Below are 17,264 nucleotides of genomic sequence, written 5' to 3'. Positions count from 1 at the left end.
CCCAATTACCCCTGACAGGATGATTTCAGAGCACAGAGCTAGGAGTAAACCCCAAGAGCTGCTGGGTGTGGCCCAACACACAACAACAACAACAACAACAACAACAACAACACACACACGAAGAGAAAGATAGATAGGGAGAGAAAAAATAGCTGGATTTAAATGCATGTAAAAGGACAATAAAATAATCAAAAAACGGAGGATGGAGAGAGAGAAAACTCAAATGGTTCCTAATATTTTTGTGTAATTTGTATACTTTTGTATAAACACAATATATTTGATAGCATACTACTAAAATGCATTCTGATTTCCCTACTCTACTTTTTCTGAGGTAGATGAATGTCTGAGTAAGCATGAAGTTGACACTCACTCTTGACTTAACATAGGTTTCTGTTCATGAGGACAGTAGCTTATCACTAGATCATCATCATCTGGTAGACTTTTGATATCAACTTGATAAATTATTCCTTAATTGGATCTGAACGATTTTATATCAGAGTGTCTCAGTTTGTACTAGGGACATCAACCAGAAATCAGCCAGATTCAAATGAACTTTAACTGATGAAGGGATGTTTTGCAAGTGACTGTCAATTTTCATCATGCAAAACTGAAAGACCACTTATATTTCAATGATAATATGAATTGAGCTGTTATTTACATTATATATATATATATATGTAAACTGTATTTGTGCTTAACTGCAGCTCTTCACATTTTCAAAAGAAAGCACCATTTAGGGAGTTCAGAAAAAGGTGTTATAATAGCACTTTAATAAATTTATAATGATAGAGTTTCTCAATGTACTTTAATAGGCCAAATCTCTTCAACTAGCAACTAGTCCAGTTTTACAGAATCTGGGATAATGCTTGTAAAACTCTATAATGAATCACCTTTTAACTAACTTTGAAAAAACATTTTGTTATTAATACAATACACAAGGTGAACAAGTTCAAGCAAGGTGATAGAAAATTAAAACCTTTGAAAACAATATTCATGCGAATTATTTTATAAATTTAAGTGTTAAATCTGGCAAACCATTCTAACTTTGAAAAGTTATGTTTGCAAATACTCAAAACATATTAGAAGCCACATATACATATTCAAACTATCTCTATTATATTGTGTTGCATGTCAAATATTTATTGTATATTAATATATAAATGCTTGATAGTTATATTAGGAGAAAGAGTAAACTTCTGAGCAGCCTACTTACAGAGATTTATGAGTTTTAAAAATAAATATTCCAGGTGATAATATGAAAAATATTTTAAGAAAAATGTATTTAATTAAATATATTCACCAAATAAAATGAGATGAATATTAAAGCATAGCCATGCTTTGAGTCCTTATTTGACATAAGAATAAAGCACTTAAAGGAAATATCTCAAAGATAAAGTTGATTCTTTAAAATAAAGAGAAGTGTAACACTTGTTTTCTTTGACTTAAAAAATAATTTGCGGGGCCAGAGAGATGGCATGGAGGTAGGGCGTTTGTCTTCCATGCAGAAGGATGTTGGTTTGAATCCCGGCATCCCGTATGATCCACCGAGCCTGCCAGGAGCTATTTCTGAGCATAGAGCCAGGAGTAACCCCTGAGCGCTGCTAGGTGTGACCCCAAAACCAAAAAAAAACAAAAACAAAAACAAAAAAAAAAAAACAACATCGCAATTTGTTTAATTTTATAATTTAAATAAATAAGAAAACATTGATGAAATATCTACTATTTATAAAAAATATTAGTTTTTTAAGCTTTTATGAGCTTTACAGAATTATTCTATTACCTGTTTGGGTTTATTATAATAGTTGTTCCAAAAATCTAAAAGAGGGGTAAGAGCTATAGTTTGATGTGTAGGGGTACTTGTATTGCGTATACCAACCCAGAATCGATCCACGGCATATATCACTGACCACTGCAGGAGTAATTCCTGAGTTCAGAATCAAGAGCAATCCCTGAGCATTGCCGCGTGCGGCCTAAAAACAAACAACAACAAAATAAAATAAATTTAATCAAGATCATACCAATAAAAGTGAAAGAGCTTGACATTATGCAAAATCTATGATTCAAAGTCTAAGACTTGTTACTGCAGTGAGTTAAACATACTGTATTTTCCGGCATATAAGACGACTTTTGAAACAAAAAGTCAACCGAAAATCAGGGGTCGTCTTATACACCCAGTACATCCCGAAAAATGTTTCAATATGCCGCTAAATGAAAATTGTCTGAATATTGCCACTAAACGAATTTTCCAACTCTATCCTGCACCAATCACTGCAAGGCTGCTAGGATTGCCTCTCTAACTCAGCCAATCCAAGCAGGCTTTTTATAGCATGCAAATTAGACAATGTTCTGGACCCGAATCTACACTGTAAAAAGCCTGCTCAGATTGGCCAGAATCAGAGAGGAAGTCTATTACAGTAGAACCTCTGAACCTTTGCTTGTTGTGATTGGCTCACTGCGATACATACAGTTGCAGCACAGGAAAGTTCTGTCTGATACAGTGAATATAGGCCTAAACCTATGTTTTAACTGCAAAATTAGGGGGTCGTCTTATAAGCCGGCAAATAAGGTAAGTGAATAGGGGTTGAAGCAATAGCACAGTGGTAGAGCATTTGCCTTGCATGTGGCTGACCCAAGACGGACCCAGGTTCAATTCCCAGCATCCCATTTGGTCTCCGAGCCTGCCAGGAGCATTTTCTGAGCACAGAGCTAGGAATAACTCCTGAGTGCCACCAGTTATGACCCAAAAACTAAAAAGAAATTTAAAAAAATAAGTGAACAAACCTCTAAACTCAAAGGGTGGTATTTTTGGTAAGATTTATGCACTCATTTCTTTCTTAAATTATAAAAAAAATAATCATAAAAGTCAGAAACAATTCTCATCACTTTGAGTTCTTGGTTTTGCTTTAATCAAGCAGAAATGTATTCTTCAAAGGGCATAGAAAAACTCAAGAAACAAGTCAGGACATGGACAAAACTGATGTGTTTTCATGATTTTAATGACTAGAAAATAAACCATAAATGGTGATAGTATATTCTATCTGATAGAAATGTAGCTAACTAACTCAGATTAGGCCAACAGAGGAGACTTTTGTAGTGGTGGATGAGTTGGAAGATGAGAAACTTTAAGACAATATCTGTATTATTCTGTAAGCAAAATTTTTTTTTGCAGTTTTGGCTTCTATCCTTGACCAGTAATGACACCTATTGTTGACCATTCTTTAATAATTAATTCTATTGAACTGGACAGGATATGCTCTGACTGGTCTAAATTCCTTTTGACCTTTTCATCATCTTTATTGGGGGGGGTTGGTTTTTGGTTTGGGGGCCACACCCTGCTGAACTCAGGTGTTATTCCTGGCTCTGTGCTCAGAAATCGCTCCTGTCAGACTCTGGGACTATATGGGATTCCAGGTATCAAACCCAGGTTCATCCTGGGTCTGCCGCATGCAAGGCAAATGCCCTACTGTTGTGCTAGCCCCCTCTCATCATCTTGACTCATTGAAGTTCCCTGATGCCCAGGATACTTACTATGCTTGGAGGGTGGTTAAATTTTTAAACTTTGCATGCCCTTTCTATAAAAAGAAAACTCATAAAAATCATGCTTAAAAAGTAAACAAAAAATACCCACTAAATAGCTTTGGTATTATATGATGAACACACCTGGTCAGACAAGAAATTTTCTGCCCATTTCCCCTCTTCCCCCAAAGATCTGTGTGCATTCCCATACAATCTAGAATTCCTCTGCCTAATAACCTCTCAAAGTGGATAGTTCATGCCCTTGAATTTGTGTGATATTCATCACCCAAGTGTTTAGTCTCTGATTTCTGCAAGTTTGCTTCTTGTCTACCTATCAAATAGCTATTGTAGCATTTTTGTTGGGTTGGGGTTTTGTTGTTGTTGTTATTGTTGTTGTTTTGACCACACCCAGTGATGCTCAGGGGTTACTCCTGGCTATGCGCTCAGAAATCGCTACTGGCTTGGGGGACCATATGGGATGCCTGGGGATCGAACCGTGGTCCGTCCTAGGCTAGCACTCGCAAGACCTTACCACTCCATGCCACCACTCCAGCCCCTCAAATAAGTTTTTAAGTTATCACTCCATCTCCTGATTTCTCTTCCATATCTTTCTTTTTTTTTTCCTATAAATTAATCCTTTTGGGAACCCTTCAATCTGCAGCATTTAGCCTACATGGTTCATGAGCCACAAAAACAACAGGTATGTGTTCCTGTTCTTTCTCCTTTGCCTTTGCTCTACCTATGCACTTCTGTCCAGAGGTTTGATGGCACTAAGACTCTTTACCTGAGACTGATGTTATGTTTTCCTGGCATATAGGGAAAAAGAAACCTGTTTCTCTGGCCTTTGGAAAGTTTAGTGATAGTTTGTGTTCATTTGCCAGATCTGACATTCATCTTTGCACCCATTTAGGTTGTAGGGAATCCATGCCAATATTCCTGAGTTTTTTGTCCATCAGTAACATTCTTATTGTGTCTTTTCTATCTGAATATTAGTTTCCTTAGGAAATCTTTGGTTCACATCTTGTTTTCTCCTGTTCTAAAGTTTATTGTCCTTTTTATTTTGGCATACATTTTGTCAGCAGAACATGTGATGGTCTGATTTTCCCCCCTTTGAGACAATTGCAATTCTTTGTTTATGTTCTTGAATACAAGTTCTTATTTTTATTGTGATAGTTGTTGGGTTTTTTTGCCTTTTGTTTAGTTTTGGGATACCCACCCTGCACTGCTCAGGGTTTATTTCTGTTAGTCTTAGGGGACCATATGAGATTCTGAGGATTCAACCCAAGTTGGCTGTGTGCAATATCACCTGCAAGCTCACGTGCAAGTACTTGCAGTAATGTCACCTTGGCCCCTCCCTTTTTCCTTCTTTTCTTCATTTGCCTTTATTGCCTTATTGTTCTTGTTCTCAGTCTGAAATTATTCCAGTCTATTGTGCCCTCATGTCATTTCTAATATGCACTACTTCTGTTTTATATTGTTCTTCTAGACCTATCATTTTTTAATATATCTATTTTTATTTGGGGCTAAAATTTTTATTTTAAAATGCAAAAGTTTCAACAATTTTTAATTTGTTTTGGTTTATTATAATTTGTTTCGAGTATGTTGAAGTTATTTATCATTCCTCATTCTCTGTCTTTAAAATAATTTTGAGTTAATAATGTTATTATTTGAAGTGCAGGATTTCTGCTATATCTGAGTCTACTCTAGGCAATTATCAGGGATAACTCCTGGTAGTACCAGTTCCCTGGCAGGGAACCATGCATGATGCCAGAGATTGAACTTGGTTTGGACATAGGCAAGTCATGCACCTTACCCCCTGTGCTACCTCTCTGGCCCTAACTGAGATTGGGCCACCATATTTTTTCCATTGTCACTTCCCCGTACTTCAGTAATAAGAAGCTTTACCTTATATTTCTCTAATTTTAAAACAGTTTTACAAAGAAAGAAAAAGAAAGAAAGTAAGAAAGGAAGGAAGGAAGGAAGGAAGGAAGGAAGGAAGGAAGGAAGGAAGGAAGGAAGGAAGGAAGGAAGGAAGGAAGGAAGGAAGAAGGAAGGAAGGAAGGAAGGAAGGAAGGAAGGAAGGAAGGAAGGAAGGAAGGAAGGAAGGAAGGAAGGAAGGAAGGAAGGAAGGAAGGAAGGGTGGGACGGAGGGAGGGAGGGAGGGAAGAGAAGGAAGAGAAAGAAAAAGGGAAAGAAGGAAAGGAAGGAAGTATGAAAATATGGAAGGAAGAAACTATATAAGGAATAACTAAATAAACAAACTTTAGGGACTAGAAAGATAAGACAGGAATTAAGGGACATCCCTTGTATTAGCCAATCCCAGTTCTAAGCCCAGACCCATATGTCCCCAAGCGCTGTTAGGTGTGGCCATGTCCAAACAAATTTTGGTTTCAGCATGAATCATGGTGGTGGATGTCTCTGGTCGTGCCCAACACAGCTGACCCCAGGCATCACTGTAGCCCCAGGATTTTGCATGAAAACACAGGTTTAGCTGGCTGAGAATCAACAGCATAAGCCTTAGCCCTACTGATCACCTCTTTGGAGAACTCCTCAACACATAAATTGGAACTGGAAGTTAAGGCCAAGTTTTCATTGGGAAAGTAGGTTTCTATGGACCAAGAAGACCTCATCAATATTGAATAACTCATGTGTACTTTCTAAAATCTATCACACATCGTGGGAACAGGCCATAGTGGGTGACATTTCTCTTACCTCTTCTTGCCTTCTGACCTTTCCTAGGCATTGGAAGAAAAGACATAGTAGAAAAGAAGGGAAGGAGAATGGGAAGCAAAGGAGAGGACAAAGGACATCAGATGTAGTGACCACGATAGTGAGTCCCCCAATTTGCTTCCAGTTAAGATGCAGATGAGAGGAAGCTAAAGCTGTTTTTCTATGTGACTAACCTCCATGGGGCTAGGTCTTTGTGGTCTCAGTTACTACTATTAATCAACTTGATTTTCTTTTTTTCAAGTAAATATTTTCTGTCTCAAAACTTTCTCAGGTTCCAGGGCACAGATCAGGTTTCTGAATGAGCGAAATAGATGAGCTGTGTGGGAGAACCCCTCGCTAATTTAAGCACAGTAAATGGAATTTTATCATGCTGTTTTCTTTCGAGGGCACACACAAGGAAATCTCAACTGACCTCAGATATTTTCGTGTTTTTGAAATCTGGGGTCAATATCTGCATACATTCATTGTTGTTGTTGTTGGCCCACATGTGATTGCCGAGCTAGCATGGGAGTTGTGAGATTCACGGGTTTTTAGCAAATCATATATTTAAAGCAGCAATTTCTTTCATTTTATGCACAGGGTAAATGTGGAAGGCACGCTCACTTAATGTTCAGTGATTATTCTAATCAATTAAAATAATAACATATCTGATTTTTCGAGCTCTGAGAACTGTAGCATATAAATAGGTTAGTGTTTAACTCCAATTAAATCAGCTGTTTAATATTAACTCGAACGAAATGATCTGGAGACATTGCATGAATTTACAGAGAGTTTTTTTGAAAAGTAAAGCATGTGATGAGTTGATAAGATTTCTAGGATGATGGGTAATGCACTAGATGGCACTAATTGTATGCCTTTTAGGTAAAATCAAATTTAGTGTGAGAAAAGAAAGTACCTCACACTTGAAATGTTTTTATCAGGTAGACTTTATGAAATGTCTTTGATATGTTATTTGTCATTTCTCATTACCGTTTTTCTGATCATCAGGAAAAAATTAATTACAACCACTTTGATATGAAGTGAATTTCAAATTGAAAAATATAATTCCAGGATTTTTTTTTAAAGCTAAAGAAACTAATTTATTCCAGGCAAGATGCAAAAGTATTTTGGTACCGAAGGATTAAGTGATTCGATTCAAGTGAAAAGTTCTATACCAATTACATGGTTTTCCATGAACTTTCCTTATCAAAAAAAGATTAAAGTCTCAGGAAATAAATAAGTTCTTCAGATTTTCTCAACAAAGTCTAAACTTTAAAGAAGAAGAAAAAAATTCTGCACCCTGCAAAAGTCTTTTCTTGTGATTTTAAAGTGCTTTAATGAGAAAAGGGGTAGGGGAAATATCGTATTATTTAAGACACAAATCAAGACTTCAAATGAGGAAAATTTCAAACTATGCAATTTCCAACTAACGTACTTTTAAAGACAAACTATTGTTTTGTTACAAATAAAGGAAGACAAATCACTATGCAAATTAAGTGTGCCTGCTTTCAAATATATAGAATATTGGGGATTAGACACTCCAGTTAATTACAAGCCTATTGAATTTCCTTAAAAATGTTTTTGGGGAGGGGCCAGAGCTATAGCACAGAGGTAGGGCGTTTGTCTTACACGGGCTGACCCAGGACAGACCTATATGGTCCCCCAAATCAGGAGCGATTTTTGAGTGCATAGCCAGGAGTAGCCCCTGAGCATCACTGGGTGTGGCCCAAAAAACAAAAAAAATGTTTTGGGGGTTGTTTGAGGGCCACACCCAGTGTGCTCAGGGCTTACCCTTGGCTCTACTCTCAAGGATCACTCCTGGCAGAGCTCAAGGGCTATATGAGGTGCCAGAGATAGAACCCAAGTCAGCCTCACACAAGGCAAATACCCTCTATACTGTTGTTCCAGCTCTTATTCAAATTTTAATATGAATAATTGAAAGATTTCTCCAATGGATAGAAAATATCCCTGGGAAGAGTGCCATTTCTCTCTCTCAATCTAGACATTTCCATAGTGACTCCAAACTGGGGTCAATGTATCAGTCACTTCAATTTAGGAGCCATTGAGATTCTTAAATCTCTGGACAATCAAAGGTGCATCAGCTGGTAGAGGAAAGCAATCAATATGAGGTCCTCACAGGCACAAGCCATACACACACTTGATCCTGCAAATGGAATGTTATTTTCCTGCCATTTTCTTCATCACTGAGTACCACCAAGATTGTAATGAAGATGAAAATTTGAACCTTAACTATTTGTTTGAGTCAAAAGTCTTCTTAGATTTGCTTTGCTGACAGGGTTAACACTGCTTCCAAATCAGTCTACCTGTTTTCATGTTACACTATTTATTTATTTATTTATTTATTTATTTATTTATTTATTTATTTTTGTTTTGGGGTCACACAGGGCAGAACTCAGGATTTACTCCTGGATCTGTGCTCAGAAATAGCCCCTGGCAGGCTCGGGGGACCATATGGGATAACGGGATTCGAACCACTGTCTGTCCTGGATGGGCTGCATGCAAGTCAAACACCCTACAGCTGTGCTATCTCTCCGGCCCCTTCATTTTACACTCTTATTTTTCAAGATCAAGAAAGGGAGTGGGGAAAAAATAATAAAAATAAAAAGTAAAAAAAAAAGAAAGAAAGAAAGGGAGTGGGAAGGTTTTATCATTTTCTTTTGCTCTTTTTCACCTCCTCATTTGCTTTCTGTTTCTTCCTCCTACAGTGCTCAGTGTTGTTAGAATACCAATATTTATTTTAATAGTTTTCATTTTATTTCTTATTTGTGACTGATGGATCCATGGGAGGCTATGAACATTACTGGATCACTGAAAACATGCTCTATGGAATCCACTGTGAATTACAGAAGCAACAGATGTTTTGCAAGGTACTTTAGGTTTGAATGCTATGTAGAAAACCCCACGAATACTCAGAATGCACTCTCTAATTGTTTCCTTTCTCACACTACCACAGAACAGATGCTCTCTCTGTAAAGTTACCTGTTTAGCTCTGTTTAGCTGAACTTCCCAAGGTACACAGGAACCCTGAGAATTTGTACATTTTTCTCTCATTTCAAAGATCATACATTTTGATTACTTTAAAAATTAAGATTAATTAACTGTAAGGGATAACACCCATTTGTGTATATTTGAATACATTTAACCTAAGCTATTTATTAAGTTACTTTGCTAAAAAGAAAATCAGAAAACTTAGTCATTTTAAACTTTATGTTGGTACTTAAAGGTACATGTCCTTAATTTAAGAACAGCTTGGCAGCACTATGAAAATATGTATAGTTATTTCATAATCTTTATTTTCGTGTCACCGCTAAAGAGGTTATTTTCAAACTCATCAGAAATATTGAATAATCAGCTAAACTGGATTACATGCATAGTTTTCATTTAGCAAATGAATCATACAGAAACTTTATTGCTGAAGTATGTTTTATAACTGTTGAAGGGCTACTGCTTTTCTATATTTTGTACATTTTTAACTAGCAGCTTGAATTTTTATTAATGGCTTCATTCGTCCTCTTCATTGCTCATCCACAAAACAACTGTTAGGCCAGTTCAATTCCAGTTTACAACAGATTAGTAAAGTCAAATTAATTCCCAAGAACTTACCTGTTTACATTATGAGTAGAAAGAATGAGTCAATATTAATAAGAAGGTGACTAGGCCAGGGTGGACACTGCATCAGAGAACCAAGTTGAAAGAGATCTTTATTTTCATGAGGATACCTGCACCTGCCCTACAAACCTGAAGGAATGATTACTCAGACTTTGATTGACATTAAACTGGCTATTTCCTTATTTGACTCATTATTTGTATTTCCTTCTTTCAATTTCCTTTCCAACTCATCTTTTTTTTGTTCTTCAAAAGTGGGAAAATGCAAGGATATATCCTGTACAACTGTCTTGTATTGTTGAACTTGGGTTCTAGCTGGGTTGGAAGCAATGACTTTTGCTGTCTAACAAGTACATTTCTAACATCCACAGTATTTCAGATACCATTTTATTAAATATGTATTGGTCTGGGAATAATGTCTTTTTTATGTCAAAGTGTCTATTCTTAAAAATAAAATGTTTTGAAACAATTGCCAGATCCAAATCATCTTCATACCATGGAGTTCATTTAATTAAATGGCTAACATACGGGTTGTTTTTCCAGTATATGTTTCATCTATTTCCTTTCGGCAAAAATAAATGATGCCAACACATTCTTTCTTATCTCATCTTTCTTCTTCCTCCTTCATTTCTTCCACTGAAAACTCGTCTGGAAGAAAACAATCACAAATGCAATGAAGAACCAGAAAGGAAACGAACACACAACAGCAGCATCTAGCTTGGAAACTAAAATCAAGCTGATCATGTGACCTCCTTGCTTTTCTCTCTCTCTCTCTCTCTCTCTCTCTCTCTCTCTCTCTCTCTCTCTCTCTCTCTCTCTCTCTCTCTCTCTCTCTCTCTCTTTCTCTCCCGCTCTCTCTCCCTCTCTCCCCCCCCCTGTGTCTCTCTCCCGCTCTCTCCCCCTCTCTCTCTCATACAGTAATCTCACCCAAGCACAGCAATTAGAATGGGGAAGTTTTTTTCTCTCTTTAAAAAGAAAAATTAGTCAATGTTACAAAATTATTCATGATTGGTTTGCCGATGTACAATATTTCAACACTGATTCCTTCACTAGCATTCACTTCCCTCTGCCAATGCTACCTCAACCCCTTTTCTTTCTCACCAGTCTGCTTCTACAAGAGATGCTTTATATACACATAATCATATATATTGCATACAAATATGTAAATACATTTTTTGGGGTTTGGATCACACCCAGTAATGCTCAGGCACTCCTTTTAGCTCTGCACTCACAAATCACTCTTAGTGGTGTTCAGAGAACCAAGTAGGATGCCAGGGAAAGAATCAGTGCCAGCAACATGCAAAGGAATGCCTGAGCAATACACACACACACACAAACACACACACACACACACACACGCACGCACGCACACACACGCACGCACACACACACACACATAGCACTATTGCTGATAGGGCTCCATACATGACATTTGACCACCTTTCAGCATTGCCTCCTTCTTGCAGTTTAACACTTCACTCTACCTTAGACATTGTTCTTCCCTGTCCTATCCCCCAGTCCCCACAGTTTACTAACATCTCTCCTTTTCTTTCTTTCTATTCTGTTTGGGTATTTGTTAATCCACCAATATGTTTATATCCCTCATATGACAGAGGTCTTTATGTGTCCATATCTCTCCCTCTGATTAACTTTACTCAGCATGAATCTCCCCCTATAACAGCAAATGTCATGGCTTTATCATTTCTTATGGCTGAGTAATATTTCATTATGTAGATGTACCACTGTTTCTTTATCCACAGGTTTCTTTTTTTTTTTTTCATGAACACTTGGATTGCTTCCAGATTTAGACTCCTGTGGGCTGCACTGCAAGAAATATATTAGAACAGAGCCACCCATGTCTTTGAAGGGTTCCTCTCTAGCTGTGGCAGTAGACTTGACTGATTCCAATAGAAGTTACCTAGACCACAAAGCCTACATAAATAATACCTGGATTTTGACCACATGCCTTTCAGTTTTTGTCTTCAAGCAAAACTGTGATGGTAAAGAAATGATTTCTCTTGTATGCAAAACCAGGCTAGGTTCCTGCAGTCAGAGCTTCCACCTTAGCAATAGTCTCTTAGGTGCTGTATGATCTCTCCTACCATAAATCTTGAGCCCACCTCAAGCCACTTGAGATCCCTGTTGAATACTTCAAACAAGCACTTACTGGAAGGAATGGCTTTATTCCTTCTTAGCTATGCCTTGTGCCTAGACTGCTTGAAGTGTTTCCTGTGATGTTTCTGTAGCTCACAAACCAAGCTCTGCCCTGTGATTGCTCCAAATTAACTTTGTACATTTTTTCTAGGATTTATTTAATTTTTTGAGCAACTTATGAATTGTTTTAGGAGTCACACTAAGTCACTTAATCACACTAAGTCATACCAAGGAGTGGGTCAGTCACAGGCCAGCTAAGAACTGTAAGCTCTGTCCTATTTCCTTGCCTCCTCAACATTACTTTGTAAATAACTACCCTGGATAAATATTTACTGATGGTTTTTTTATAATATTATTGTGGGGGAATAATAGTATTAATATTTAAATATTATTTATATCATTATACTATTATAAAATAATATTAAACTATTATGATTATTTCTATTATCAATGGGCATGCAGACCTGTGGTGCTCAGGAGTTATTCCTGACTCTGCTTAGAGGATGCTCCTGGAGGTGCTTAGGATTGGTTTGCGCTGCTGGGGAATGAAGTGGGGTCAGCTGTATATGAAACAAGTGATTTGTACCTGACTATATTTCTCTGACCCCTTAGCACACATTTAACACCCCACCCCTTTCCAACTCCATTCTCATCATGCTTGACCATTTTTTATAGGGTTGTGAGTTGCCTTTTTTAAATACCTCTTCTTGGCATATATCACACATTAACACATCAAATGAACTTAATTATTTTCACTTGTCTATTTATTTATACTGTATCTTTCCACTAAAATATGAAGCTGTTAAAGACTAAATATTTTGTGCATGGTGGCATGTTCCCAAAAGAAACACGAAGGGTCAAAAAGCCTCTGTCCTTCCAGGGGGCAAAGGCAGGGAACTTCTCTTGTATTGACTCTGCTGTGCACTAATTCTGCCATCCTGGGAAAACAAATAAACATCATAGGTCAATAGGTCCCTTATCTCCTGTTAAATGGGGGAGGTTGGGGCAAGTGTCCTTCAAATACTGAGATTCTTTGACTTTGCTGACTAGTCATGAGGCATACATGTCTCAAGTGCATTTCTAAACTTGAGTTCATTTTCTAGAGAATATAATTGGCCTAGAGAAACCTAGAATCCAAACAAAGCCATTGCTTAATTAAGAGTTCAGTGTTGCTTATGAATCTATAATAGCACCCACCTTTGTTTCAGTTGTATGTGTTTGTGTGGAAACTGATCATTGCTGTTGATGAAGGAAAAACAAGTGTTTCTCAGGTGGAAGACATGGTAAGCAAAAATATAGCTCTTCAAATATTTCTGCAGGCTGCTTGCCATTGACCTTTATTTCATTCATTATTATGTCTGCCTCCGAAAGGATGAGCAGATTCTTTTTAATTAAATTTTTTTTTAATTCTTGGAAAATACTCAATTTCTGTTCAAGGTAATGAATGGATGAATTAACGCATCAGACTTTCATGTCATCTTCAATTAAAACCACAACAATAATAAAAAAAAACAACCTTAGACTTACTCTGAACCATGTATTTCAAATTCAAAGATTTCTTCATTATGGCCAGTAGAACACATAGATATTTAACTCAATATATATTTCCTAAATGCTCACTATGTCCAAAGCATGGTGTTTTACTCTGGAACTAAAATAGTAAGCTTATCTGTCTAACAAAATATATGTTTTTTGATATGATAGAAAAATCTGGCACTCACAAAATGCTTTTCATTCCCATGTGATTCAGGAATTTTTAATATTCTCAGTTAATTGGTATCATTATTAAACTAGAAGGGTCTATAGGAATAACAGGTGTATTTCTAATTATTTATATCAGTGAATTTTTTCCCAAGTACTCAGGGTAAATGGTTTCCCAAGGTCACTTAGAAGTGTTGGACAAAGAACTACAAACTGGAATTACTGTGATTAAAGGAGTGAAAACTTCTGTCTCGTCCAAGGCACTGGGTATTGGGCCATCAAACCTGATACCCAATAAGATTCTGTCCTTTCCCAAACTCCAAGCGCAAAGAGTCATCAGTTATAAATACAAGTCTTATGGTTTATGTTTGTTATTTTTTTTCACTGAATTATCTAATTCTTTCCTCCAGATTTGGTAAATGTTGTTCTTCATTTCTGATGGTGGAAATAGAATTGACTCGTGGTCAAAATGTAAATATGGCCTTCCAAAGAGCATATTTTCTATGTAGGTCACAAATTACATTGTGAAAAGGCCACTTCAGAAAAGTGATGTCATTAAAGGCATGGCATGAATGATAAGCCTCTTTGCTTCTGTGATAAAGAGACACGACGTGTTTGTTATTAGCAGCACACCTGGGCCTCAATAGGTGAGCCTATTGGCTGATTGGAAATGTATTGACATCCATACCATAAGCACAGCATGAAAAAAAATCTTCCAAGTTGCTCCCAGAAATTCAATGCAATCAAAAGAGATTCTAGTAAATTTGGGGCAGCTGTTAATTTCCCAGAATTTACTGCTTACAAACAGCCCTTCCTTCACTTGTCTCCCAATTCTCCTCCAAGGGTTTTCATCTTTCACCCCATTGCACCAGCTGTCTCCATTATATAATGCTAATACATCCTGTGGTTCATTTTCTCCCCATTGAAAATAATTCTACTTCCTCAAAGGAGCTATCCTGAAGCATAAGGCCTAGATAACTAACAATGAATCTCCTTAAAAATCTATAGTTCCCTTCAACTTTACTTGAACTGTTGTAGAGTGTGATTATCTACATATTGCTGTCATCTCAACAGAATCCCCAAACACTTCACTTTTTAAAAAATGCCATTTGGCAAAACCCGTTTACTCATGAAAAGTCATTGTGGTCAGACATATTTAGCTTATATTACTGGCATTCATCTCGAAGTTCTGTAAATATTTATAGTGAATTTAAATGCATGTAAATACTGTATACCGTTTCAGCAATTTAATGGAATTCATTGATGGGACATGAAAAAAAATTGGACTCAGCTGCCACAGTTCAAAGAGCTGAAGATATTTTTCATTTCTTTCCAAATGTGTATGCTTTGGAATAGAGAAGTCTACAGGAGAGATCATGTGTTTGTGCCACTGTGCAAAATATGCTTCAGGTACAGTCTCTGATGCAGGTATTTACATAGGAGAGAAAATTAGGAACCTAGAATCTGGGCTGAAACAACTTTCCTGTACTTGTCATTTTAATTAAGATAAGAAATGTTAATGAGTTCTCAAATCATATGAACTTCACTAATGTTGGCTCAAATTTACTTGCTGAAAACAGCCCCCAAATTATTCATCCAAATAGCATTTTGCAGGGGCCAGAGCTGTAGCGCAGCGGTTGGGTGCTTGCCTTGCACGCAGCTCACCCAGAACAGACCTCGATTTGATCCCCGGTGTCCCATAAGGTCTCCCAAGCTAGGAGCAATTTCTGAGCACATAGCCAGGAGTAACCCTTGAGTGTCTCCGGATGAGGCCCAAACCCCCCCAAAAAAAAACAAATAGCATGTTCCAAAAATATATACGTATTATATCACACACATATATGTGTGTATATATATAAAATGCACACATTCAGGTGATAGAGCAATAATACAGGGGTTAATCTTGCATGCAGTCAATCCCAATTCCATCCCTGGCACTGCAAATGTTCCTCCTCTATGTAGAATAGATCCCAAGGCATTGCCAAGTGTGGTCCAAGTCCTGCCTCAAATCATTTCACTTTTGAAAAAATTGTGATCAACATTTTTTTATTGTAAGAATTTATTCAAGAGACAAAATTGATTAGCATAATGAGGTAAACTAACATAACATAATATAGTAACATAACATATAATATAATTAATATAATAATAGTACATGCATGTCAAAGAAAGTTTCTGATTAAAACACAACTTTTTTTCATAATGGCTTACATATCTTTCGCAGTAGTATTTTAGGTACATATTAACATTGAATCAGGGGAATACCCATCATCAAATATGTCCTTTCCCCATCCCAGTTCCCTTTCTACAACCCATATACCCCACCATCACCCCCAGGGCTGCTAGAGTAGGTGGACCCCTCTTTGTATGGCTTACTATTAGTGATCACATATCTGTTTGGTCCTGAAACCCTCCCTTGTTTCCCCCCTCTATTTAAGAGGCAGAGCTAAATAAATCGAGGTATGTGGTTTTGTTTGAAGGAAAGAAAAGCAATAGATTGGGGTACAAAATAAGAGAAAAAAAAGAAGAAGTCAAATACGCTGAAAATGGGCAGAGTCTCTCTAGAGGCTTCCAACCTCAGTTTGAGAGAGGATGTGAAAAAGATAATTAAAACACCATAACAACACAGAAAGAAATATCGAATTAAATTATTGCACTACAGCAATAAAGACAGGCACCACACAAAAGTCTCAGTTCTGAAATCAAATCATGCTCGAGTGCAAAAAGAGAGATAAAGATAAGATAAAATAAAATAATATTGGAGACATCAACTTCAATCTCTACACCAAAATAAAGACGTCAAAAAAATCGATCAATCGATAAATATGTGGAAAAATGATTGGTTTGTGCCTTTTTTTCCCTTTTCTTTTTCCCCCTGCATAGGCACAGTAACTATTGGGGATATTATAGAGGGAATTCCCTTGGACTAGGAGATATAGGGTTTCTCCACCCCTGAAGTATACTGTCATGGGATTAACTCTAGACTCCTTGCATGATCATTTACTCTCCCCTTGTTGCTTTTGTGGTGTATGGAAGACTTCTGCTTTGTCTTGGATGATAAAAATCAGACCTCTGTATCTAGAGATCTTGGTGGCTGTGCAACTCAAGGAATGGAGCTTATGAAGTCCTTCTTTGTGGTTCTAGCAGTTATGCTTCTTCAGTGTCGTTCTTCTGTAGTTGGTGATCTTGGTCATCATGTTGCTCCTAGGATGGAGCTTGGGAAAAAGTCTTTTGTTATGTTTCCAGAAGACCAAATCAGTTGCGGTTATCTCAGTCAGACTTCTGGAATTTGAGATCTTGTTTGTTTGAACAGATCGTAGACCAAAAGCTAGGCTAGAGCTTTATGTTGCTGTTGTTGTTGTTGCTCCCTGGATGCATACTGTCCAGTCTTGGTTGCAACAACCAGTCATCTGTATATAGCGATCTTGGCTTTTGCACAGATCAAAGGGTGACATGTTTTCTGATTTTATCTTATCGATAGCTGATGAGGAAGGACAACTTGCTCTTAGATCAAATTGTTCCCATTTCCCCATTGTCAGGTTATAAATTTAGAACTG

The sequence above is a fragment of the Suncus etruscus genome, chromosome 7 (assembly GCF_024139225.1).
Source record: "Suncus etruscus isolate mSunEtr1 chromosome 7, mSunEtr1.pri.cur, whole genome shotgun sequence".
In the NCBI taxonomy this organism is placed as follows: Eukaryota; Metazoa; Chordata; class Mammalia; order Eulipotyphla; family Soricidae; genus Suncus; species Suncus etruscus.
This window is presented reverse-complemented; position numbering follows the sequence as displayed.